Source organism: Melospiza georgiana, chromosome 1 (genome assembly GCF_028018845.1).
Source record: "Melospiza georgiana isolate bMelGeo1 chromosome 1, bMelGeo1.pri, whole genome shotgun sequence".
NCBI classification, from domain to species: domain Eukaryota; kingdom Metazoa; phylum Chordata; class Aves; order Passeriformes; family Passerellidae; genus Melospiza; species Melospiza georgiana.
The window spans coordinates 3,288,498-3,314,480 of record NC_080430.1 but is presented as its reverse complement, the minus strand read 5'-3'; the positions used below and the strand labels follow the sequence as shown (position 1 = coordinate 3,314,480).

The window sequence follows — 25,983 nt, the reverse complement described above, 5'->3', positions numbered from 1 at the left end:
TTTTCAGACATTTCTTCCAGTTTAGCTTCCTGCTTTTTCCTGCTGTTTCAGGCTCTAGGATTTAATATGGTCAAAAAGTTCAAGCTGGAGCATGGCCTGAGTGTGACAAGGAGTGGCCTCTGCTGATGGGGTAGATGTGGATTTGTTAAAATATGAAGGATTCTGAATATTTGTACCCCTTTTGATTTAATCTCTTTAAAAAAGGAACACATTTTTATGTCAAAATCATTGAAGGCTCCTTAGTAACGAATTTACAAATTTACAAGGCTTGTGTATTACAGCACATCACTGCTCAAGCCTTGAGGAAATAACCCCAATTATTGGGTTATTTTAGGACATCCCATTAACGTTGAGGGCACAAATGAAACTCCATTAGCAAAATGGATTCAGCTGGCTGTGGAGGGATGATATTTTCAAGAGGTGTTCTGATAAAAGGATTTGTGCTTGTTCCTTTGGTGATTTAAAAACATTTACTCTGTGATCTTCTGTGATGTCTCACATTTCACTCCTAATTAACCCATAAAAGGATCTGAGGCCAATACAAGGCCTCAGGTTGCCCAGAGAAGCTGAGGCTGCCCCTGGATCCCTGGCAATGCCTAAGGCCAGGTTGGACAGGGCTTGGAGCAACCTGGGATGGTGGAAGGTGTCCCTGCCCATGGAAGGTTGGAATGAAATGAACTTCGAGGTCTCCTGTCACAGACATATTTTCTGAAAAATCTTTCATTAATATTTTTTCTCCTGAGAAGCTGAGAAGCCTCAGAGGAAAAGAAAAACAATAATTATCTGCTGCTGTGGAATGCAACAGGTGCAGCTTTCATTGGTCCATGTGAGTTGTTTCTACTTGATGACCAATCACAGGTCCAGCTGTGTTAGAACTCAGAGCAGTCACAAGATTTTATTATCATTCCATTCCTCTCCTTGCTAGCCTTCTGATGTCTCCTTTCTATTTCTTTAGTATAGTTTTAATATAGCATTTTCTTTTAATATAATATATATAATAAAATAATAAATCAGCCTTCTGAAACATGGAGTCAAGATTCTCATCTCTTCCCTCATCCTGGGACCCCTGCAAACACCACCATGGTCTCCTCCATCCCAAACTATTCCAGATTCTGTGATCACAGCTGGTTTGAAATGGCAAAAAAAAAAATACATCTCAAACCCAGTCAGAGATATCAAAAATATTGGCAGACAAGATATGGTATAAGAGGAAAACTGATCACGTCATCACGGTGATGTACCCAAGTTAATCAGGCAATTAGTTTATTTATTAATTCATTAATTGCCAGGAGATGCATGCTTCCCTCATGCTTGAAGCCTGATCTACTCACAACCTCCCAGATTATCTCTGGAGACATTTCTACACAACACTGCACTTCTGAGGGCAGACAACGCTTGGAGGTGTTTAGAGCCAAGGAAGATCAGAGTCTCACTGCTCAGAACAGGCTCATCCTCCACGAACTGACTCACTCACTGTGGGAAATAAATCCTCTTCTGAGGAGGAAACCTGTGTTCCCTCAGGTCTGGGCCCTGCTTTGGATTCCTTCCTCATGCTGCTGGTGTGAGGTTTCCCTGGTTCCTCTGCTGCAATCAATCCTTTTTTGTCTGCTGATGCAGCTCCTGATGAATAATTGCCTGGGGATATAAATAGTGAGCCTGATTAGAGCCAGCATTGGGATGCTGGCAGTGCCTTCAGGATGGCTCAGCTTCCCTTCAGCTCCAGCCTGTGCCCTCCTCAAACCACCTTCTGGGCAAACCCAAAGGGTTTGGGGTTTTCCTGCAGTGCTGGAGCCCAGCCTGGCAGGATTCCCTGGCCAGCACGCTCCTGGTGATCCCAGATGTGCCCCAATGATAACTTTTTGAGCCAGAAATCAAGCCCTGAGCATTGTGACCGTGTTAAACAACAGATCTGGAATACTGGAATCTGAAATGCAGAGAACTCTCAGAACTTTGGAGCTGTAAGCCAAACTTAGAATTAAACCCAGGATTTGATCTGAGACCTTGAAAAAGGCTTCCAAATTGAGGTGCCAGAAGGGAGAATGTGGATTTACAGTTTAAAGCAGACACAAACTAAACTAAGTAAAGAAAGGTTTAGAGTTTTAGAGTTCAAATACAGTAAAAATAAATGTAGTTGCAAAGGTAACAAGAAGATTTTGTAGGTTTGTGTGCCATAACATGATTGGCTTACACTGTAGCATGGACCCATAAGACTAAATATTTAAAGATTGGGTCAAAAGCACAAATATCCTTGTTGGCAGTGTTTTATTGGTCAATAAATCCTTAAAAGGTTCTTGTAACTTAGAGTGTTGTGACCTTCTGGGCCATGTGGTGAAGATGTGAGCTGAACTCACCCTTCCTGCCTATGTAGAAGATCAGAAAAATAAATCACACCATCTAAAGAAACTCAGAAGTCCCTGTGGCATTTACATTTTCTGAAAAAAATCCCTTCACCCAGGATTTTTCTCCTGGGAAGCTGAGAAACCTCAGAGAAAAAGGAAAACTATAATTATCTGATTTGTTTCTCCTGTATTTTGCTCCTTTGGAATGTGTTTGGAGATTGTTTACCCACAGGTGATTGTTTCATTGGATTCTGTTGTGGGTTCTTTTGACCAGCCAGTGCCAAGCTGTGTCAGGACTCTGGAAAGAGTCACAATTTTTTATTATTATCTTTTTTAGCCTTCTGTAAGTATCCTTTCTGTATTCTTTAGTATAGTTTAGTATAGTATTCATTAATATAATATACATCATAAAATAATAAATTAGCCTTCTGAGAACATGGAGTCAGATTCATCATTCCTCCCTGCCATGGGGCACCCCAGAAATACAACAGTCCCATCTTGAATTCTTTCAAAATTCTTCACACTGGAATATCAGGGATATTCAAATTATTTTGCCACACAGCATTCTTTAAAACACAGAGGACGTGCCTGAAAGCTGCCTCAAGTTCTCCATAGCATATCTATGCAAATGTTATCACTGCCATGAGATAAATGTGAAAGGGGATCACGGGTACAGAGCATGGAAAGGTTTTATGGCTTAGCATCTGTAAATATTATTCAGGTTGCCTCCATAATGTGATTGTTAATAGAACACTGAGTAGGTAAAAGGATTTTTTTTAGATCCTTCTAATGAAAATTGTGGATTTTTAAAGTGATCTGGCTTTATTTTCTCCAGTTTTTAAAACGTGGAAAGATATTCTCTTGAAAGGAGAAGTCTTGATAAGCTTTGGAGATGAAAAGAATATAAGGGGTTAAACATGTAGGACAGTTTCTAATTTTTATTTATGTACCAAAATCAAAGTAGCATTGACTCTCACACTGATAACCTTTCTTTGCAGGAGCCCACAGGTCACTGCTCCCATTTCCAACTCCAAACAGAATTCAGTCCAAGCAGATAACTTCAGCTCAGGTTGTTACTGTTTGCATAACCATTGCACTTCAAAGGTTTTACAGCTTGAACAAATAACCCAAAATCGAACCAAACTGGAGGGAAAACAGAAGGGTCAGCCTCTGAAAGAGCTGAAGAACTGCACCAGCTTTGATCTCAGGGTTTTGCTTCCCAAGTTGTCTCCGAAACTCCCAACAGCACAAAGACTGGGAACATTCCAGCATCAGGATTTCCATTAGTTCTGTGATTTAATGCCTGGAGTGAGCTGGTACCTGAGCAAACCCAGGGCACCTCTGGGGACACCTCACCAGCCCTGGCTGAGCTCTCCTGGATCAGAGCACTGCCCAGGGGAAAGGAGCCAGGGCAGGTCCCACGTGTGTCTTCTGCTGACCTAATCACAGCTGGATACAACAAAACCCTGAATCCCAGTGACATCCATCCCCCAGGTATTCACACTCTGGGCTGCTATACCTGAAATTGCAGCCCTGAGCTCAGCTGCTGCTGAAGGACAGAAATAAGGTACTTTTGAAGGGGGTTTATCTGACTTCTTTCAGATGTTTTCATCAGGATTATCTCCATCTTTCCATGGCTGGAAGTCATCAAACTCCCAACGATTGTTAAAAAAGGAGCCAAATGAACACCTGTAACATGGAGCTCAAAACCACAACCACCATTTGAAAGAACGCTTTTGACACAGCCACCCACATTTTGCCACCCTGTAAAGCACAGGTGTGCTGCAGATCTTGCAGATCCCTGTTTGCCACGCTCACAGGGCTGTGAGGGAGAATCTCAAATAATGTTGTCTTTTGCCTGTGGTTAAGCAAACAAATCCCACCCAGAAGCCCAACAAAGAGGTTGTATAAAGGAGCAGTGCTCTCGTTTTATATGAAGAAGGACTGATGGCTCCAGTAAAGTTGGAAGATTATCTGAAGATGCAAACTTGGGTGCACTCTGATAACACTTCACTATTTACAGGCTGGCTCTTGACAGGGAGTGTGTTTGCTTTTGGGGCCACAGCTGAAGAAACACATGTAAATACTGGTTTTTATTGCAGGGCTCTTTTGCTGTCCAGGAATAGAGCAAACCTTGAGCAGCATGAAAGGCACAGGTGGCACATTGGGCAGCGCTGGGTTTTGTTATCTTCATCACCTCAAAAGACCTCCACCATGATTAATTTCCCTGGAAGTCAATGTGGGTGGCACTGAGACTGTCTGGCAATGAAACTCATCCTGCTTATTCTTAATGTCGTGTTTGACTCTTGGTTCAAATGGTTGTTCTAACGCACGATCCTAATTATGTGCTCTGGAATAGTTTTGACCCAGTTCAGGAAAGCCCTGAATAAGTCCCCAAAGAGGAAATAGTTTTAACAGACTTTTGGCTTTCAGCACTAGCTATAACTTCCCCAATTTAACAGGACTTGAGTAAACTGAAATTTAGACACTATAACCTCCCAACTTCAATAGATTTGAGTAAACTGAAATTTAGATACTATAACTTCCCCAACTTAACAGGATTTGAGTAAACTGAAATTTAGATACTATAACCTCCCCAACTTCAATAGATTTGAGTAAACAGCAATTTGGACACTATAACCATCCCCAATTTCAATAGAATTGAGTAAACTGAAATTTGGACACTATACCATCTCCAATTTCAATAGAATTGAGTAAACTGAAATTTAAACACTATAACCTCCCCAACTTCAACAGATTTGAGCAAACTGAAATCTAGACCAAGTCTGTAGTGATTTTTCCCTTGATTGTGGATAATTTCTTAAAGTGAAGCCTTAACTGATTATAACTCTTAATGCAGAGATTCCGTGTTATCTTGGCATTGTTTAAAATCATTATGATTATTTTCTCACTTGTAAATACACTGAAAGACTGAATTTCATCTTGGTCTTTATTACAGGCTTATATTCTGTAATCCTTGATATTCACAATAACAGAAAGCCTTGGGTCAACCTGAGCATGGATAAATGGTAAAAGAAGAACGTCTCCAGTTTTACAAATTGCATCTGCGTGTCTGATGCTGTGTCCTGTGGTCTCCCCCCTTTCTGCTGGAAAACTTTGATGGGAAGTGTGGAGCTTTGGTGCAGTGAGACTCCAGGGCCACATCATCAATCAGATATGCCTGGAACACACAAATAAACAAATGAAAATTGGTGAAGCTGCAGTAAAAGGAGATGGGGATGACTCACTGCAGAACGAGTCCAGCCCACTCACCTCCCCAGACAGAGCGAGATGTGGCACAGCTGCCTAAATTCCCCCTCAGAGAGCTAATCCCATCAAAGAGGGGACAGACACTGGAAGTTTTCTAGCCCAGCTGCTCTTAGCAATTTTACAGTGAAAACACCTCCATCACCCCCATTTTCTCCTGGGAATCTGCTGTGAATGTCTGAAGGGGACAGCACCTCAGTGGGGTCATGCTTTAAAAGTAATTGATATTACTGCCTGTGGCATTCATGTTTTCTGAAAAAATCCCTTTGCCCAGGAATTTTCTCCTGGGAAGCTGAGAAGCCTCAGAGAAAAGGAAAACAATTCTTATCTCATTTGCTTCTCCTGTGTTGTGCTCATGTGGAATGTGTTTGGAGATTGCTTACCCACAGGTGATTGTTTCATTGCATTCTGCTGTGAATTATTTTGACTCATTGGCCAATTATGGCCAAGCTGTGTCAAGGCTCTGGAAATAGTCGCGAGTTTTCATTATTATCTTTTTAGCCTTCTGTCTGTATCCTTTATGTGTTCTTTAGTATAGTATAGTATAGTATTCTTTAATATAATATAGTATCATAAAATAATAAATTAGCCTTCTGAGAACATGGAGTCAGATTCATCATTCCTTCCTGCCACAGGACCCCCTGCAAATACAATAACTGCTTCCAAAAAACTGCCTGCCTGACAGCAAAAATCCCCTAAGCCCATTGCCCTCAGCATTGGCACTGGGATAATTTTTGTCACTCTTGCACCGAGAATGACACAGGAACAGGGGGAGGCAGGACTGTGGAAAGAGCAAAAGAAGGTTTATTCAAGAGAACCGCGCAGTTTTTATAGAGTGATAGGATAGATTCTATTTGATTGGCTAGCTAACAAAAGCACCTTCCTCACACACCACCCTTGAGAAGAACAGAAAGATGAAGTACAAAAACACCACCTGCAGATTGTTTATACTTAACAAGTTATCCTTACAACTCCCTAAAAATTCTCACAAGCCGCTGTGAGAAATGCTTGGCCCTTTCTCTCTCTCTCTCTCTCTGTGTCCCATGGCATCCACAATTTCCCCTCTGCCAGCTGCACACAGCCCAGCTCTCAGGCTATCTCTGACTGGAGATAAACCCCGTGCCCAGGTGCCACTCCCTCCCTGCGTGGAGCTGTGGAGCAGGAGTGGTTGCTCTCTGCCATCCCCAGCCAAAGTTCTTGTTTGCTGACCCAAAAGCGGCACAAACGTGAAAAGCTGCCCTGTTCCGAGGGGACTGGGAGCCAGGGGAGAAGATGCTGTAAAAACACAGAGGGCTGAGCGTAAATAGAGGGATAAGGGAGGAGATTGATGTTACAAATGCCAAGGGTCATATTTTCTGTTAAAACAAATAAAGCTTCGCTGAGCCCCAGTGAACTTGGCTGGGGCTGTGCCAAGCCTTTGATACGTGAGTGAGGAGCGAGTTCAAGGCAGCACCTTGGAGGTAAAATCCAGTCCCAGGCTCTTGTGCCCTTCAGAAAGGTCACTCACCTCTCTGCAAAATCCCTTTCAGAGGCACCAGGTAACACAGGAGGCACCAGCACGTCAGGAACGCTCAATAAATTCAATTATCTTCCCTAAAAGCCTAATGCTTCGCTTCCCTTAGTTATTGCCTGTGTTATGGCATCTCCTTGGATAATGTTTAGCTCTCCTTGGGAAGTGTGTGTTTATATGCCTGATTTTTTTTTCTAGATGACTACAGCAGCATCCACAGTTTAAAAATCTCTTTTTTCCTTGAAAAATTCAAGGAAAACTTCCTTGCCAAACTTCCTGGAGAGGCTCACAACTCACAGGTATCAGAGTAATGCCACACACTTCAGCTCATTCACTCATCCACCTCTTACACAGAAAAAGAGACTTTTTGGGATATTTTGTTGTTGCCATTTGCACTGTCAGAAGTTGAAGGGAAGCATGGAAAATCAGTCGTTGTCAATGCTGTTAAATCTAACACGATTTAGTCTGGATTAGGAGAGGGTTTCCCTGCTTTGTACAGTCAGTCTGGCAGATTGTGGGCATGAAACTATCTTTTGCTTACAAAGAAAGAAGAGCTGTCAGGGAAAGGGGAAAAATTAAAAAAAAAAAACGCATCAAAATTATCTGGAAAATTACATTTATGTGCAACAAATTCTTCCCAGACAGCATTAATTCAGGAGAATGTGCTGTCATTTCTTATTCCCCTCAAGAAATAGAGTTTTATTTTTCATGTGTGTTGAAAGGACTTAGAACATAACACTTCCCTCCATTAGTGGATGTAATGTTTTGCTGACATATAGTGAGGATGCTTAATTTGCTTGCACAAATCTGTCCTGGAGGCAGCAGAAATGTAAGGAATGCATCAGGCAAGGGAATCAAATGAGCAGCACAAAGGCTGGGATATCCATCAGTTCAAGCAGGAGAAATGAACTGCAGCAGCCACAAAGGCTTGCTTTAAATCTGATGCATAACAAGGAGGGCTGGAGGAAGAACTCCCAGCCCTCTAATTCCTGCTTGGGTTCTTTCTCTCTCAGAGATTATGGCTGAGTGGAAAGGGAAAAGCAGGGCTGCAAGGAGGATTTTGAGGAGCACGTTTGAGCTGGAAACAAGGGATATCCCAGCTAAACAAGCAGGAGGAAAATCAATAATCTTACAAGGAGTGTTCCCTGACTGCCAAAAGCACAAGCAGGCAGAGGCAGGAATTGATTCTTTGCAGTGACATTGGTTTGTTTGGGGTGTGGGAGAATGAGCTCACAGGGGAGCCCTCAACCAGGCAGATTCCTTCCCTCTAACCACACACAGAGCCCCTGACTTCATCTTTATCCTGTGGAAACAACCAAATTCCAGATGATAGACAAACAGCAAGTTTCAGGCTCAGGCATTTTCTTACCAAGCTGCAAAAAAAATCCCTCAGTTTGAGGGGAAGAAGGGGTTTGAGGGGAAGAGGGGGGTTTTACTCCCTTCTCCCCCTTCTCCATCACCATGTTTGAGCCCTGGCTTGTGATTTTTGTGGTTTCTTCCTTACTGATGCCTGCAGGAACAATCTGGCATGGTCCAGGCATAGGGCAGGGCTGTCCCCTTCTCTGTTACCATGTTTGAATCCTGGCCTTGTGATTTTTGTGGTTTTTTTCTTGACTGATGCCTGCAGGAACAATCTGGCATGGTCCAGGCATGGGGCAGGGCTGCCCAGCCCTGTGTGAGAGCAGCTGGCTTGGACAGAGCTGAACGGACCAAGGCTGAAAAAACAGACCAAAGATGAAAGATCTCCTTCTCTGCAGGCAAGAGAGGAAAGGAGCCTGAGCTTGCTGCTCGTTTCAGGAGAGGAGAGGAAAATAAAAGAGAAAAAGTCACTCCTGTGACTGATAAATCCCTAAGAGTGTCCTGGTGGATGTCCAGTGCTTTGGATCTCAGCTGCACCTTTCACTCGGCTTAGAAAAGAGAAAGTGGCAACTCCAGCAGGTGTGGAAAACAGGATCATGCTCCACAGTGTGGCCAAAAATGCTTTGCTGAGCATTTACTCTGTTATTCCACCTTCCTCCCACATCTGGCTCTGCACAGATCAGAGCCTCTGTCCCCAGGGCTCTTTGCACCCCTCAGGACTCCAGCAGCCCCAAAGCACAAACCATGGATCAGGCAGATCCTCCTTAATTCAATGCACATGCTGATTTCTGAAATGTGGGCTTTCCTCTTTAACCCTTCCTGAAGTGGATGTGGCAGTTCAGCCTTCTCAAAAAATGGTTTCAGTAAATCAGGCACATCCAGGCTTAGAGGTTCTGAGACTGGTTTTCGTCCACAGTGAAGCCAAAGGTGGATAAGAGATAGAATCTTGAAGAGCAATAAATTTACAGAATCTTGGAAATTTTAGCCTTCCAAAGAGCCTCAAGATCAAGTCCAACCATTAACCCAGCACTACCAAGTCCACCAACAAACCGTGTCCCTGAGTGCCACCAGCAAGTCCAGGCAGAAACCTTGGGAAGAGCCCTGAATTTTTTATTCACTGTTTATCACACTTGACAGTTTATACCAAGCCTCGCGACATTTATCACAAAAATTAACGATATTCTAGAAATTCCTCTTTCCTGCTGCTTAGCAATTAAAAACAGTTCATTGTTTTAACAACAGAGACTCTCATCACCCAGCCAGAAGAAAGTGGGGCTTGTTCTGTGGGCACCAGCAGCCAATCCTCCCTGTGCAGAGCAGCTCCGTGATGCATTTGGCCAGGCTGTGTAAAATGTTCCATTTCCTGCCTCCCCCACAAAAGCATCAGCTGTGTCACATCCTCTAATGATAAGGTGCAGGCTTTATCTCCCCCTCTGGAGCGTGTTTGAGCCCAAGTTTTTATTTAGCTCGTGTAATCTCTGGTGTCAATCACCGTGTTGGTTTCCCTGCTTCTTGTGCCTTCTCCTGCTGCCAAACCACTCTCAGTGAGTGTTAGAGGAGATAAAAATCTCTCAGTAGTCAGGGTAAAATGTTTTTGCAAGGTGGCCACGACATGGGACAGAACCTGCCTCTGCTGGGCACTGTGATTTTAAGAGATGTGGTTGTAGCCATGCTGAGTGTGAAAAATGTGTGTATTTTATGATTGGTTTTTCGCAAATATTCAAATGAATATTATATGTGTTATGTTAGAAAGTAGTGCTGTATTAATTCTCTGAAGTAGTGTGTTAAATATAGTTTTAGGTTATAAAAATTGTTAAAATAGAAACGATGCTATGTAGCATACTTTTTTTAAAGAAAGAATTTGCAGTGAGACAGCAGCCACAGGACACCTGAGTCTTTCAGAGAAAGAGAATTTATTGCTCCATTATCAGAAGAAATGAACTTCTTCCCACCTCAAAGGCGCTGTCAGCATTCAGAGGAAGAAGTTGAGGATGCCCAGACAGAATCCTGTGTTTGAATGGAATTTATGCATCATGTATGAGGTGTATGAATATCCAACAGGCTGTTGCTTTTAAGGGTTAATCCCTTGTTAACCTGTGTTCTTTTTCGGGCTTGTACTGCCCAGAAAGAGGTACCTGGATGTCCATAACTCTTTGTTTCTGTTGTCTCATATTGTCCTAATTCAAATTGTCCAAATTATTATTACTCTAATTGTATTCCTATGTTTATAAACATTTTATTACTATTAAACTTTTATAATTTTAAAAACAAGTGATTGGCTTTTTCCACAGGACCAGACAGAATCCTGTATTTGAATGGAATTAATGCATCATGTATGAGGTGTATGAATATACAACAGGCTGTTGTTTTTAAGGGTTAATCCTCTGTTAACCTGTGTCCTTTATTGGGCACATGCTGCCCAGAAAAAGGTACCTGGACATCCGTAACTCTTTGTATTTGTTGTCTCATATTGTCCTAATTCAAATTGTCCAAATTATTATTAATTTAACTGTACTACTATTTTTATAACCATATCATTACTGTTAAACTTTTAAAATTTTAAAAAACAAGTGATTTTATTTATATAAATTTTTTTAAAAAATTAAAAATATAAAATATAAAAATATAAAAATATAAAATATAAAAATATAAAATTTTAAAAAACAGTGTGAAAAAGCGTTTTTCACACGGAGGACTGTGCTGGGCAGCTTTGTGCCCTCACAACCTGCTGTTCCCCTGCTCTGTCCTCCTTGGCTGTGCAGAGCCCCAAGGAGAAAGGAGGGAGAGGTGCCCTGTTCCCCTGAGCCTGGGGCACGTGGTGTGCCCTGGAGCAGCTCTGCAATGTTCCCAGTGTAAACAGCTCTGCTTTCATAACGCAGGGCTTGCTCCTCACCTGAGTTCATTCCATCCCTGCCATCCCCAGAAAGTTCTTGCTTGTTAGTTTGTTTGCATAGTTTTTTTTTTTTTAATTTGGTTTGTTCTTCCTGAGCTCTCTTTTTTTTTCTCCTTTTCTGCCCAAACACAAGATTATTATTATTTTTTATATTATTTTTTATATTATTATAATTCCTTTTTTATATTATTTATATATTTTTTTTATTATTATTATTATTATTATCTTTTTTTTTAAGAAAACTGTTTTATCCGAGCATTTTGTGAGTTGGATAGTCCCCTGTGGATGTGTAATAGTAATTGCAAAGATGATTTTTCCTCTGCTCCCAGTGGCTTTGATTGTGTGGAAATAAATGTTGAGTACTATGAAGCAATTAATCCTCAGCTCTCCTGGGAGTTGGGTAGGTAATTATTGCTATCTTTAGCTTACAGAGTGAGGTGAGCATCAGCAACTGGATAATTTGCCCTTGCCCCAGAGATCAAGGACAAGATTTTAGCCTGCTTGGATCAGGTAGGTCCTTTTAATTGAAATATCCCACTCCTGCTCTTCAGATATTTCATGAAATATCCACCTCTGCTGCCCTCACAGCTTTAATCATCAAACAGGTGGAGATTTCCAGAACTTCGTGGGAAAACTTTTGGGGACAGAAAGAGAAGAAAGTCTGAGCTTTCAGCCCTGCTGGGCTGTGGTCAGCTCACTTCAGATTTTCCCTAGGGCCACTCTGGTGTTTCCACCTCACACAGAATAAGGAGCTTTAAACCCCAGGAAAGCACAACTGTTTGTGCTTCATTTTGCAAATAATGAAGTCCTGTAGGTGGATGGAATTGGTGCTGTTTGCAAAACACCACAGCCAGTGTTTGCCTGCCTCTAATCCCCAATGCAAATAATGCACAGGAATTCATTTTGCTGCTTGTTCAGGGGATGTGATGCTGTTACTGTATTCAAATAAAGTCACCCAGTGGAAAGCAGAACAGATGCACTGTGTTGGCTTTGGAGAGGAAGCTAAATGGGGAACAAGGGCACAGAACAGCAAATCCAGCCTGCAGCAAACTGCTGCATGAATCAGCCCTCAAATATTGTCCTTCCAGCCACCACTGCTGTTAGTCTTTGCATTTCTGATTGCCAGAGGCACAGAGGGAAAAAAGAAACATGGGCAGGAAACAAACTCTGCCATTAGTGTCCACCAAAAATTTCTTATTTGTGACATTTCCCCAAGCAGCTCTGGGCGAGATAAGCCATTTTGTGAAGGATGGCACATCAGAAATGTTAATTACCTTCAAGGGAGAGAGTTAAATAATGGTAATGAAGAAAAGCAGACCCAGGGAAGATGCACCAGCCCAAGACAGTGATCACTGTGCTGCTGTTGATGGGAAAAGGAATTAGATCAAGGCTTTCTCAAATTGTTCACAGCCGAGATTAGGGGGGGAAAAAAAAATCACTTTCTAGGCTGCAATATCAACTTATTAGCTGAGAGGCTGTTCAGCACCAAGCAGCTGCCACCTTCCAGCCCTGAAGGTCAGGAAAGAATTTTGGAGGGAGGTGTTGGATGGAATCCCAGTGAGGTGAGCACCAAGCAGAGAGGAAATGGAAGCTGAGCTGCTTCAGAGCCATGCTTTGGGGGAAATACATCTTGGAATGGAAATACCCGAGTAATTTGTGGAAATACATCTTGGAATGGAAATACCCGAGTAATTTGTGGAAATACATCTTGGAGTGGAAATACATCTTGGAATGGTAATACCCGAGTAATTTGTGGAAATACATCTTGGAATGGAAATACCCGAGTAATTTGTGGAAATGCATCTTGGAATGGTAATACCTGAGTAATTTGTGGAAATACATCTTGGAATTGTAATTGCTGAGTAATTTGTGGAAATGCATCTTGGAATGGTAATACCTGAGTAATTTGTGGAAATACATCTTGGAATGGTAATACCCGAGTAATTTGTGGAAATACATCTTGGAATGGAAATACCCGAGTAATTTGTGGAAATACATCTTGGAATGGTAATACCTGAGTAATTCAGCCGGGAATTCTCCTGTTCTCACCCACCCAATGTAAAAATCAGGTTTAAACCATGACCAGCACTAGGCCATGCCATAAACCTGACATTTTGAATTCTTCAGACGCCCATTTTTGTTTTAAAGAGGATACACAGGGATAAGAAGAGGGCAAAAAAAGATGCCAAAGGTGTGGTACAAGCTCCAGAGAGTTTGGGGCTTTTCAGCCTGCGTTGACAGAGAGCCTTGTGGAAAATGGAATGTGATTTCACTGATACAGGCAGGGCAAGATCTGGACGCATGGGATGAAACAAGCAGGAGGTGAGCTCAAATCAAACACGTGCTGTGAAGTTCACTTGTAAAAAATGATCAGATTTTTTTTTTTTTTGAGAATTATCTGAATTTGGAGAAGAATTGAAGAGAAGAACATGAGATTTCCCCTCTTTTATTTTGCACCTGGCCAGAGCAAGGAGTGACAACAGGATGATGTCTGGAGGGAGGCAGAGGTGCCACAGCCTGATGTTGTTTCAGTGAGGCACAGAAGGGTGGAAGAGGAGCAAAATGTTCATTTTACCTGTTGTATTCGCTGTAAATTCTCACTGGAAGTAGCCAAACCCCTCGTTAATACTCATTTGCATATTAATTCCACACCTCTAAGGATGCAAATGAAGACACACCTGTAACACGTGATTTTTCCAGCCATTTGGCAAGGCCAAAAATTATAGTGCAGAAGGAGTCTGGATAAAATTAAATAAGAAAAATGAAAAAAAGGGAAGGGGAACACAACTCTGTTGGCTCAGGGCTGTGTCTCTCCTCCTCCATTGAATGTAACCAGATTTATGGTGTTGAAAACGAACAATTTGTGAATATGTGGACGTTCTTGTTGAACAGGACCAGACTTGAGAGCTGAATTGGTTTTAATCAAGAATTAAACCCAGCCCTTCTGATCCCTGAGGACCAGCAGCACCACAAGAGGGTTATTTGCTGCCAAAATTCCATACCCTCAACACAGCAAACCCACAGGACACTCAATGAGCTGGACCTTGAGCCAGCACAGTCCACAGGGCAAAATGTGCTTCAGACTTTTCCTGTAAAATCCCAAATCCTCCAGATTTACTCTCTGCAAAGAGCCCAAAAAAGCACCACCTACCAATACTTCACTCCCCTCCTCTTTTCCCCCAAAATTTATCCTTATCAGGCTGCTTGAAAGCATTCAGGCTGCATTAATAAATGAAATAATGAACCCCAGAGTGGCTGTAATTAGTGGGGGGATGCAGTGACCAGATAATCAGCTCTGCCCCTGTTATTTTAGGATCCAAACTGAGCTTTATATAGCTTTATAAACCTCTGTACAACTAATTGAGGTAATTAACATCTTGTCTCTCTTTTTACACTGGCAATTATAAGCCACCTTTAGATCTATGATGAGAAACAAGGGAGAGAATGTGGGATTTTTCATATCAAATGCAAAAAATAAAGGGGGAAAGATATTTTCAATACAAATTAATTCACATTTTTTCAGAAAAGTACGGGGGAAAAACACTAAACTGTTTTGTTTTTTTTTTCTCACCCTTTGCAGGTTGGCTTTAAAAAGTGGATGGTTTAGTGATTTGCTAACAAGAGATAAAGACTGGATATAACTTTGGATTTTTAACCATTAAGCCTTTTCTCTAAAAATGACATTTTTCTTAGTTGTGTCAGTAAATTGAAGAACCTGGAATTAGAGAACTGTCTCCAGGGCCTCCAAAATATGAGGATTTTGTTTTCTTTCCTTGAGGATTTTGGGTTTTTTCTTCAGCAGGTGCCTTACAAAACAACAAATCTGTCATCTGTTGGAGCTTGAAAATCTAGTGGGGCTGGGGGTAAGGAACAGCAAGGAGGGGATTATTTTTCTTACTTTTACCTTTATTTATGGGGCTTATTTGGCCTTCTACACTAAAGCAAGCTTAGACCTGAGGTTGTCTTGAATTGAAAGGAGCATTGCCCTTAATATTAAATGAAATGCTGCCCAGTGTGCTGGAAAGGGGAAGGATTTCCACATTTTTATTAAAAAATAAGGGTCAGCCTGGTCTTGAGCTGTTCCTCCAATCTGAGAAATCCAGAAATTCCATGTCAGTGACCTGCAACATGGAATTGTTCTGCCTTTTTCTGGGGAAAATATACATACAGATCACTGAATTTGGATTTTTGGCCCATTTAACCACTTCTTACCAAGCAATTATTTCAGAGAAGGCAAATGCATCAATTAATCATTCCTTTCCCTTTCCAGAGTGCTGGGTCACATTCCCAAAAGTGGAAATGTGAGGGAAAGGAAAGGAAAGGAAAGGAAAGGAAAGGAAAGGAAAGGAAAGGAAAGGAAAGGAAAGGAAAGGAAAGGAAAGGAAAGGAAAGGAAAGGAAAGGAAAGGAAAGGAAAGGAAAGGAAAGGAAAGGAAAGGAAAGGAAAGGAAAGGAAAGGAAAGGAAAGGAGTAAATAGAGAACAAGGGGGAAATGGGAAAAGAAAAAGAAAAAATGGGACAGGAAGGGGGGAAAGAAAAAGATGAAAAGGGAGACCAAGTAAAAAGGGAAGATAGAGGAAAAGGGGGAAATGGTGAAAAGGAAATGTGGGAAATAGGAGAGAAAGGGGGAAGAGAAGAAGAAGAGGGGAAAAAAGAAGAAGTAGGAAATAAAAAGAAATGGTAAATTATAAAGGGGAAAAAATGAAAAGTAGGGAAGAGGGGGACAAGAAGGGAAATGGGAGAGAAAGGAGAAAGGAAGGGAAAGAAAGGAAGAAAGGGAGAAAGGAGAGGAGAAAAGGGGGGAAGGGAAAATGAATAAAGGTCAAGGAAAGCGGGGTGAAAAGGAAAAAGACAGAGGGAAAAAAAATGAAAACTAGAGAAGAGGGGGACGAGAAGCGAAATGGGGAGAGGAGAAAGGGCAAGAAGAAAAAATGGGAGAAAGAAGAGGGGAAAAGAGGGGAATGGAAAATGAATAAAGGTCAAGGAAAGCGGGGTGAAAACGAAGGAAAAGGAAAGGAAAGGAAGGAGAAGGAGGGGGAAGGAAGGGAAAGGACGGAGAAGGAGGGGGGAAGGAGCCGGGCTCCGGGCCGGGCCGTACCTGGGGCGGGCGGGGGCGGTGCCGGGGGCGGTGCGGGCTCGGCCGAGCGGGCTCGGAGCCGCTGCCTCCTCCTCTCCTCCTTCCTCCTCCTCCTCCCGTGCCTCCTCCTCCTCCTCCTGCCGCTGCCTTGGGTGCCGTGCCCGCTGCATGCGGCGGGGCTCGGGCGGGATGCGGGGGCCCGGGGCTGCGCGGGGGCCGTGCCGCTGCTGGGCTGCCTGCTGGCCGCGGTGAGTGAATGAGGACCGAGCGGGGAGCGCCCCGGGCAAACTTCGGGCAACTTCGGGAGGATCTGCTCCTTTCCCCGGCCGTGGGAATGCGGGAAATAGCGAGGCGCCCGGCTCCCCGTTAGGGTCAGGTGTGCGTCCCCTCCCGTGAGGGGATGTGAGAGGATCCATTTGAGCCGCAGGGATTCCCTTCGGGATTTTTGCGTTTTGTTCCACAAGCGGCTCCGCGTTTCGCTGTCATTCAGGTTTGGTGGCTTTCGGTTCTCTTTGGTTTCTGTTCGGGATCTCGGTGAGTCGTGCAGTGCTCGCCCCACACCTGGGGATAACGGGATGAGGTTTTCCCGAGGGGCTCCGGCATGGGCGCTCCCTGCGGCTGCCAGAAGTTGGGCAAAGCTCGGAGCCGCTTTCCAGGGCTCCAAAGCCGGAGCTGCGAGCAGGGGATGTGTCCGGGCTGCCGTGTCCCTGCCAGGTGTGATTTCCCCGCTGTCGGGTCCGTGATGTCTCGGGTTTGCTCCCTCCTGGAGCTGTGGCTGCCCCGCACGGACTCACACGTGCGAGCCGAGCCGAGCTGAGCCGAGCTAAACCCCCGTGCCAGCAGATACAGGGCACGGCTCCTGCACGCTCAGCTCACTCCCGGATCCAGGGAAAGTGTCCCTGCCATGGCACCGGTGGAACCGGAGGGATCTTTAGCTCCTTTCCATCCCAGACCATTCAGGGAGTCTGCAGTTCCATGATTTGGCTTTGTTCTCACAGCTCGTTTCCTCGCAGGGTTTGATTTAGAGCGAGAACTGGTTTTAATTTAGCAGCCTGGGCTTGGGGAGAGATTTGGTGCTGGCTGTGGCTGAGTTTTCCTCTCACGTGTAACCTGCTCCCACAGCTGTTTTCCCTGCCTCCCCAGCATCCCGTAGGGCTGGCTGAGGTTGCCCTCCACAACTGGGTTGTACCATCCCTTGCAAGTCACCTGTGCTTGCTCTGCTTGTGGTCACAGAGCCATCACAGAATTGTATGATGGTTGGAAATAAATGGCATCTGATTCCAAAGCTCTGTTGGCAGGACAGCTTTCAGTAGACCAGTTGCTCAGAGCATCTTCCAGCCTGGTCTTAAAGCAGAGTCAGACCAAGCAAGCTGAGCCTCAGAGTGTGGAAGTTAACCCAGATGTGTCAGTGCATCACTTGTCTCCCTTTCCTTCTCCCCTTTCTTCTCCCCTTGTTCCACAAGGAATGAAACAAATGGATTTAATTGTAAATTTTTTTTTGGCTGTCGCCATGAGCCCCTCACCCATCTGCATTGCCAAAGAATTTCTTAGAGGATGAACAGGTTGGGAAAATGGATTAAAGTACTGAAAAATAAAAAGGACCAGGCAATCAGTTCTTGAGATTCTACAGAGCTTGCTTTAGGGAAGATCCAAAATAGCCCAAGTGTCCAGGGCTGGAGCTGGGGAAAGGAGAAGGGGGCAGGGTTCTCATCAGCTGCTGGAGCTGCTCCAGCTCCTGCTTCCACTGAAGCCCTTGGCACAATTCCCATTTCTTTAAAGATTGTTGGCATGAGGGGCTCCTGTGGGGCCGGATCCTGCAGAGGGTGAGGTCACAGGGCTGCTGAAATTTACCCTGCAAGGGTGGCAGGATCAGGCTGTGGGTGATGCTCTTGGGCTGCCGTCAATGAGCACAAACCCCTAAAGCTTTGGGGCAGCACAAGACTGGGTGCAACCCTGTCACTGCTTCCTTTCCAACCCTTTTATTATTCTGTTGTTGTTGTTAATGTTCTTGGGATCTGGTTCATGCTGGTGGGTTAAAAAGATTCACATGCTCCTTATCAGCGCTGATCTGCAAGGTGACTAATACTGAACTGCCTCAGTGCTGGAGAAAATCCCTGCCTTGTTTCTCAGCTTAAACCTGGGGTTTTGGGGCTGATTTTTAAAACAAAAGTAGCTCTGCAGTCATAACCCAGCTCTGGGACCTGGCTCAGCAGAGCTTGGTTGGTTTGGGTTTTTTCATTTAATTTCTTGTGATAATTTTTTATCGGTACGTCCTTGAGGTAAAAAAACCTCTGAACAAGTGGCTGATCAACAAGTTCAGCACCATAAAACTCTTGCAGCCATGTGGTTTCTAATTGCTGCTATAAACTTTCACCTCTCATCCTGCACGCTGTGGAGAAGAGGGAATTGGGCAGATCTCATTTGCTGAGGTCATCAGGCCATGCTCACCAAAGTCCTGCTCTCCTGCCAAGGGCAGCTTGGAAAAATTGGAATTCAAGTGTTAATGGTGGTGATGTGGTGTAAATGCACAATAATCCCTTTTAGGTTCTTCTGTGTTGCTTTTAGGGGTGTAATTAAGATAATTTGGCCTGAAGAGCTACAAATTAGGCATTTTTTTTTCTCCCAGTGTGTGTCTAGAACATGAGATGTGGATAATTTGAAGCAGTTTGTGGATTCCACGTGCCTTCAGACTTCCAAGCTCCTTGAATTAGCCAAATCTGCCCAGCTGGTGTAATTTGTGCTTTTCTTCAGAGCTTTGCTCTGTTCCAGCCTTGAAGTAGGTTTGTGATGGGAAAGAATAAAACAACTCAGATCTGATTCTTCATGGGGAGATGTGATCAGTGTGGGAAATCAGTGAAATCTGAGCTCCGCCGAAATCAGAACAACCACCTCAGCTGCGTCTGTGTCTCTTTCCTCCTGTCATTGATTGAGGATCTGTGAAGTGACATAAATATACTTTAAACAAAACAACCACAAGGTTCTCACTGGAACCCTCCAGGCCAGTTCCTGCACAAGGATCCTTTAGCAATTACAATATGTGTTTAACAATATGTGTTTGCCTTTCCACAAACCCTGTGTGTATCACTGGGTGTATGATTTATTCCATTTTTGCTTGTAGAAATGCATGACTGACTTCATTCAGGAGAACCAGTTGCCCAACCCTGTGTCTGGGTAGCTCTGAAAGCCTCTCTATAAAGTTTTCAGAGAGGACACATAATCAGCAAGAATAATATTGTGGGTTCTTATTTAGGGCATAAAAAGGCAAAATTGTAAAATAGTGAGGAGGAACAGTATCTTGAGGAGGAAAACTTGCTAAGGGAAATACTTAAAGGTGTTTCAAGCTGTGTTTTACTCACCAGCAGGACAGCAGGGGCACTCACAGCATCATTATCACACCCTCCCAGCCCAGGGGTTTGTGTCCAGCAGGGAAACCCGGGACTGCCAGCCAGGAATTAGGATGGGTGTAACAGCAGAGAGTCCACCAGGGTGATATTTAAAAAGGGATTTTTACCAGACACTCAGCAGCAGGAGGCAGGTGGGACCATGGACAGGGAAAACGCTGGGTTGTGAATTTTGGGTGTGGAGATGCATTTCCTCTGCTTCTATAACCCTTAAAAAATCCTCTGGTTCCATCCCCTCAGTGAGAGGTGTGAGAGCCAGAGGGCTGCTCTGGATAGAAATGCAAATTCAGGTGAGTTGCTTTTTGTCCCATGGTGGCTCCTGAGGCTGACAAAACATTTTGTTCTCAGTGTTTCACAGTGAGTTTTTGAGTGGCTTTTTGCCTCTCACACTTGGCTTTCCAAGGAGGCATTGGGGCAGTCTGGGGATGCAGGGCAGGGGATGCTCTGCACATTTAGCAAATTGCAAGTGGTGGTGATGTCAGGAGAGAGGTGTTTCAGCTGTGAGGCTGCCTTAGAAATGGCAAACGTGCAGAGTTTATATTCATTTTCAGAGGAGAAAAAAAAGGGAAAAAATACAGAGAGGTTTTTGCCTTTACCAGATGGTCTCCAGCAGAAACAACTGGAGAGACTGGTGACTTGTCAAAATCAATCTTCCACATGATGTGCCGATAGTCTGGGAGGAGTGGGAATTTTCTGGTGTTTGGGCTGGAATGTAGACACAAATCTTTTGGGACAGGAGGGAGATCTCCCTGTTCAGCATCAAGTGTCCCATTTCTTGGCAGCCTGGAGAAGGGCACCAGACACTGTGGAAAACGAGGCCTGAGAATTGATGATCTTTTTTTATTTAAGTCAAACCTGAGTGCACTTGGAGGAGATTTGTCACACCCTGAGTGGCTGAAATTCAGGAAAAAGGGCTCGGATTATCTGTGCAGAATAAAAAAATCTACGTCAGGCTTTGGTGGGGAGCAGGACTCAGCTGGGTTTTAGGAACGCAGGAGGTCACACACCCTGCCCTCAGCCCAGGTCAGCAGCAGCGTGGCAGTGTCACTTGTGTGCTGCTGTTACTTCATCACCCTGCCTCAGGGGACAGGGATTTGTGGTTTTCCAGTGCCTGGGAAAGGCTGTGGGATTAAATGTAGCCCCACTCCCTGCTCTCGTCAGCTGTGTTGGAAAGAAGAGGGAAGAATCAAGAATCAAACTCTAGGAAATGCAGCCAAGAAAAAATCCCAGGTCAGGGGCCAAAAGCACAGACTAAAGGAGCTGGAGGTGACTCTGAGAGCCCAGAGCAGGAGGGATTTCTCTGGGCTGATTCATCTCCCTGGGCACATCCTTCACCTTTCCTGGGATTTCTTCTACTCCTGTTGAGCTTGGGATTGAAGGCCCTTGAGAGGATAGTTTATTATTTAGATGGTTTTTGTTTAGATAATTTGTTATCGAATTATTAAATAATTTATCATCAGATAATATTTTTATTACTGCTATCATTATTATTATTATTCTTTAGATGTTTATTATGTCTTATCTGTGTTACAGTCTCACAGCAGTGTGTTTTGTAGTCTTTCATTAACAAGGCACAAAATGCTTCACAATGTTTGCTACAAGGTTTTTTAAGGCTAAACTCTTTAATTAAGAAATTATACTTAAATTATTTTCACTTTAAAATTTAAAATTTAAAAGTTAAGTTGAAAGTTATCACTCAAAGTTGGCAATGCAGAATTTTTTGTCTAATTACAAAATACTACTCAAGAAGAAGAAGGTAAAGAAGAACAAGTAGCTACTGCTTTAAAGCTTCTGTCTTGTCCCGTATATATCGCTATATTCTAAAATTTTAAACTCTAAGTTTTCTATTTTGTGATATTAAACACTTCTAATCAACTACACACCTGCTAACACTAATCTTAGTGTTAGCAATCAGTTTTGGAAGTTTTTTCCATGGTTTCATGTTAAATGCAGTGTTCTCCTGGGGGTGAGAGTATGTCAGCACAGAAAATCTAAAATTCTCAGCATCCAGAACTCTGACACAGGGAGAGTTCATTCATTAGCACTCAGGAATTGCCTGGGGATGGTTTTAAGGAGATTTTTGAGAAGGGGTTGAGCTCCTAGAGCCATTGGATGCTGCTTGGATCATTGTAAAACCCATTTATTTGTTAAATGGGGCAATACCAGGCTGCTTCAGCACTGCTAGAAAACCCAAAAGCTCCTGAAGATGTAAAAGAAAAGTTGTATGGTGAGGTTTTTGGGGTTTTTTTGGTTGTTTTTTTGGGTTTTGGTGGTTTTTTTTGTTGTTGTTTTTTTTGTTTTGTTTTGGGGTTTTTTTTGTTTTGTTTTGTTTTTGTTTTTTGTTAAGGTTGGGATTAAATGTATGAGATGGTAATTTTTGTTTGGATTTAGATGTTTATTAGTTTCTATTATAGTTTTATAAATGGTCAGTTTTGTAGTGGTTTATTTTAATAACTTAAACAAATAGAGTTGTATTTCTTATAAGTTTTTTTAAGGATAAATAGTTTTTATTAAGAAATGTAGCTTTCTGAGGATGAACCAGTAACTTTCCCCCTGACGAGGATGGTGTTTAACCCAGCATGAATATTTTCCACCCCAGAACTTCAGCTTTCTTAGCAGCATCCCCTTCACTGGGGCTTTCAACCAGCTCAGCCTCGTGCATCAACCCTAATGAGGGGAGAGCTATAATAGCAAAGAGCCTCTGATTAAACTTTCCATAATAAATATTTCCATAATAAATAAATATTCTCTGTGAACAAGCCCTGCCCTGCTGGGCGCAAGCAGGTGAGGTGCAGGGGAGCGAGCAGATGTGAGATTTCCCTGCTCTTCCAGCCCTTGCCTCTGCTGTTTTTGCCCCCAGTGCTGCGTGTGCCAGGCAGATGCAGAGCCCCCGGGTCAGTGCAGCCCTGGCATCAGCCCCCAGCCGGGGCATTTGGAGCTGGTTGGTTTGTGGAGTGAATTTAGGGAGGTTTTTGTCAGCAGGGATGTGTGCTGTGGGTTGCTCAAGGCTGCAGAGCTCGCATTAGTGCTGCTTTGCTGGCACTTTATTGGGGCAGATCTTATCTCCAGCACTGACTGTTACAGATATATATTTATATATTTATGCACTTATATATTTAGAGTTATAGTTATATTTATACTTATACTAATATTTATATATTTTAATATACATTTATACATTTTAATATTTGTATTTTAAATATATGCCCATATATATGTGTATATATGTGTGTACATATAAATATGTGTATGTATAGTGTTATATATATACTTGTATATTTATATTTATACATATATTTATGCTTATATTCATGTATTTTATTATACATTTATAAATTTTAATATTTATATTTGTATATACATGCCCATATATATGTGTATATATGTATATGTGTATATATATGTGTATGTATATCTATATGTATATGTATATATATAGTGTGTATATATATACATATATATACTTATACATTTGTAGTTATGTTTATACTCATATTTATATATTTTAATATGTATTTAGAAATTTTAATATTTATGTTTGTATATATATGCCCATATATATGTGTATATATATATATATAAAATATGTATATCATATGTATATATCATATATATATTATTTCCAGGATGTAAAGCCCTATTCCTCTACAGGAATTTGGCATAGAGACCCTGATGTATTGTAAATTAACACAGTCATTTTTTCAGTCAGCTGCACCAGTGGATATTAACAGCCTTAAATTCTTCCATTGGTGGCATTAGGTGGATTTCTCCCCTCACTAGAGCAGTCCCTAACTCTCCATTTCACTGTTTGCATTGGGAGCTGGAGATTTACACTTCTGTAAAGCTGCTTGGCATTTAAATTCTGGTGTTTGCACAGAATTGTGATTATTTTCTAATTCAGAACCAAACTGGGGTTATTTTTGACGTGTTTCACTAACGAGCTGGTAGGGTGATGGGATTTTGATAAACTTTGCTGGCTGCATTGTCTTGCATCAATTTAAAGTGGAGAAGAGGCCAAAGAATTAAATACAGAGATCCCAACTCTGTTTGTTGAGCCACCACCCCCACGACCCTGTTCTTTTTTCAGCTGGAGTGTTCCTCCTGTATCAGCTCCACAGTTTTTTTCATCCTCATCCTTGTCATCTCATCAAGAGTTATGGGGGGAAAAAAATCTATTTAAACACAATTCTTGTCTGGAGGGCAGAATATCAATACCTGGTGTCTCCTTTTGAAAGCTGAAATCCATTGGGTGTCTTTTGAACAGACACGTTTGAGGCTCCAGCCGGGATATTCTGTGTTTAGCAGATGTTCCAATTAATCCCCGGTGATGTGGAACATCCCCACCAGTGTCCCCAGGGCCCTCCCAGATGTCACTGGCTGTCACAGATGCTCAGCCTGGCAGCTCCCTTGCAGGTGGGATTCTCCTGGCAGATCAGGACAGCCCAATTTTGGCATTTTGGGTGTCTGAGTGACCAGGACGGTCACTGAGCTCCTGTGGGGTCAGCAGTGAGGGCAGGGTCAGTGCTGCTGACCACTTCCAGACCACTGGAGGGATAGAAAAATATCAAAATTATCCCCACATCATCCCTTGGCAGAGAGGGAAGATGCAGATGCTCTGTGGGGCTGGAAGGAGATGATCTTGGAGGTCCCTCTCAACCCAGACCATTGTAGGATTCTGGGGCTTTGTGATGCTGTGAACACCAAAATTAAAGTCACCTCCTTCTGATCTGACAGATACCGTGGCACTTCATTCCTTTGGCAGACACCTCTCTTTGGAGATCTTAAGCTTCAAACTGGTTTATTGAGTGGTGTAAGAGTGAAAAAAAAACAAAGGAAATTTCCTCCATGCTGAGCCCCTCCCTGCAGCCTGCTTAATTCCTTACCCAAAACCAGGTTTTATTTCATCTCTCCCAAGTGGCAGCTCAGACTTTGAGGAGCACACATCCCCTTGCCAGGCAGGAAGGAAATGAAACAGAATTAAATGTGCTTGTGATCGCCACCACCCTTGAAAAAAAAAGGACATAACATACAACTCTGCACATCTGCACCGAAATGAAAAGCAGCCTCAAGGCTGACCCTCAGCATTTTTATGCACACAGCCTGGAAATGGCCAGGATCCAAACCCTGCTGGGGATTACACCTCTGCACCTTTGTTTTGCCACATCCACCTCTCATTTTTAGTGAATGTGGTGATTATTGTTATTCCTTCTACCCCATCCATTTGTCAGGGGAGAGGGGAACTTGTACATCCTGCTCATGGCTGTGTGGCACACATGTACTTGCTTTTTTTCTTTTTTTCTTCTTCTTTTCTTCTTTTTTTCTTTCCTTCATCTTTCCTTCATCTTTCCTTCATCTTTCCTTCATCTTTCCTTCATCTTTCCTTCATCTTTCCTTCATCTTTCCTTCATCTTTCCTTCATCTTTCCTTCATCTTTCCTTCATCTTTCCTTCATCTTTCCTTCATCTTTCCTTCTTCTTTCCTTCTTCTTTCCTTCTTCTTTCCTTCTTCTTTCCTTCTTCTTTCCTTCTTCTTTCCTTCTTCTTTCCTTCTTCTTTCCTTCTTCTTTCCTTCTTCTTTCCTCTTTTTTTCATCTTTTTTATTCCTTTTTCATTCTTTTTTTTTCTTTTCATTCTTTTCTTCTTTTTTCTCCTTTTTTCTTTTTTTCTTCTCTTCTCTTTTCTTCTTCTCTTTTCTTCTTCTCCTTCTCTTCTCCTTCTCTTCTCCTTCTCTTCTCCTTCTCTTCTCCTTCTCTTCTCCTTCTCTTCTCCTTCTCTTCTCCTTCTCTTCTCCTTCTCTTCTCCTTCTCTTCTCCTTCTCTTCTCCTTCTCTTCTCTTCTCCTTCTCTTCTCCTTCTCTTCTCCTTCTCTTCTCCTTCTCTTCTCCTTCTCTTCTCCTTCTCTTCTCCTTCTCTTCTCCTTCTCTTCTCCTTCTCTTCTCCTTCTCTTCTCCTTCTCTTCTCCTTCTCTTCTCCTTCTCTTCTCCTTCTCTTCTCCTTCTCTTCTCCTTCTCTTCTCCTTCTCTTCTCCTTCTCTTCTCCTTCTCTTCTCCTTCTCTTCTCCTTCTCTTCTCCTTCTCTTCTCCTTCTCTTCTCCTTCTCTTCTCCTTCTCTTCTCCTTCTCTTCTCCTTCTCTTCTCCTT

General features: G+C 42.8%; 1 protein-coding gene across 1 annotated transcript in view; it reads left to right on the top strand.

Moving 5' to 3' along the window:
* The first annotated feature begins 16,651 nt into the window (after nucleotides 1-16,651).
* The window catches only part of VIPR1 (vasoactive intestinal peptide receptor 1), a 116,146-nt gene continuing 106,814 nt past the window's right edge, over nucleotides 16,652-25,983 (top strand). The window contains exon 1 of the mRNA XM_058026989.1: nucleotides 16,652-16,692. The gene's annotated coding sequence lies outside the window, so the exon portion shown is untranslated. The remainder of the gene's footprint in view (nucleotides 16,693-25,983) is intronic.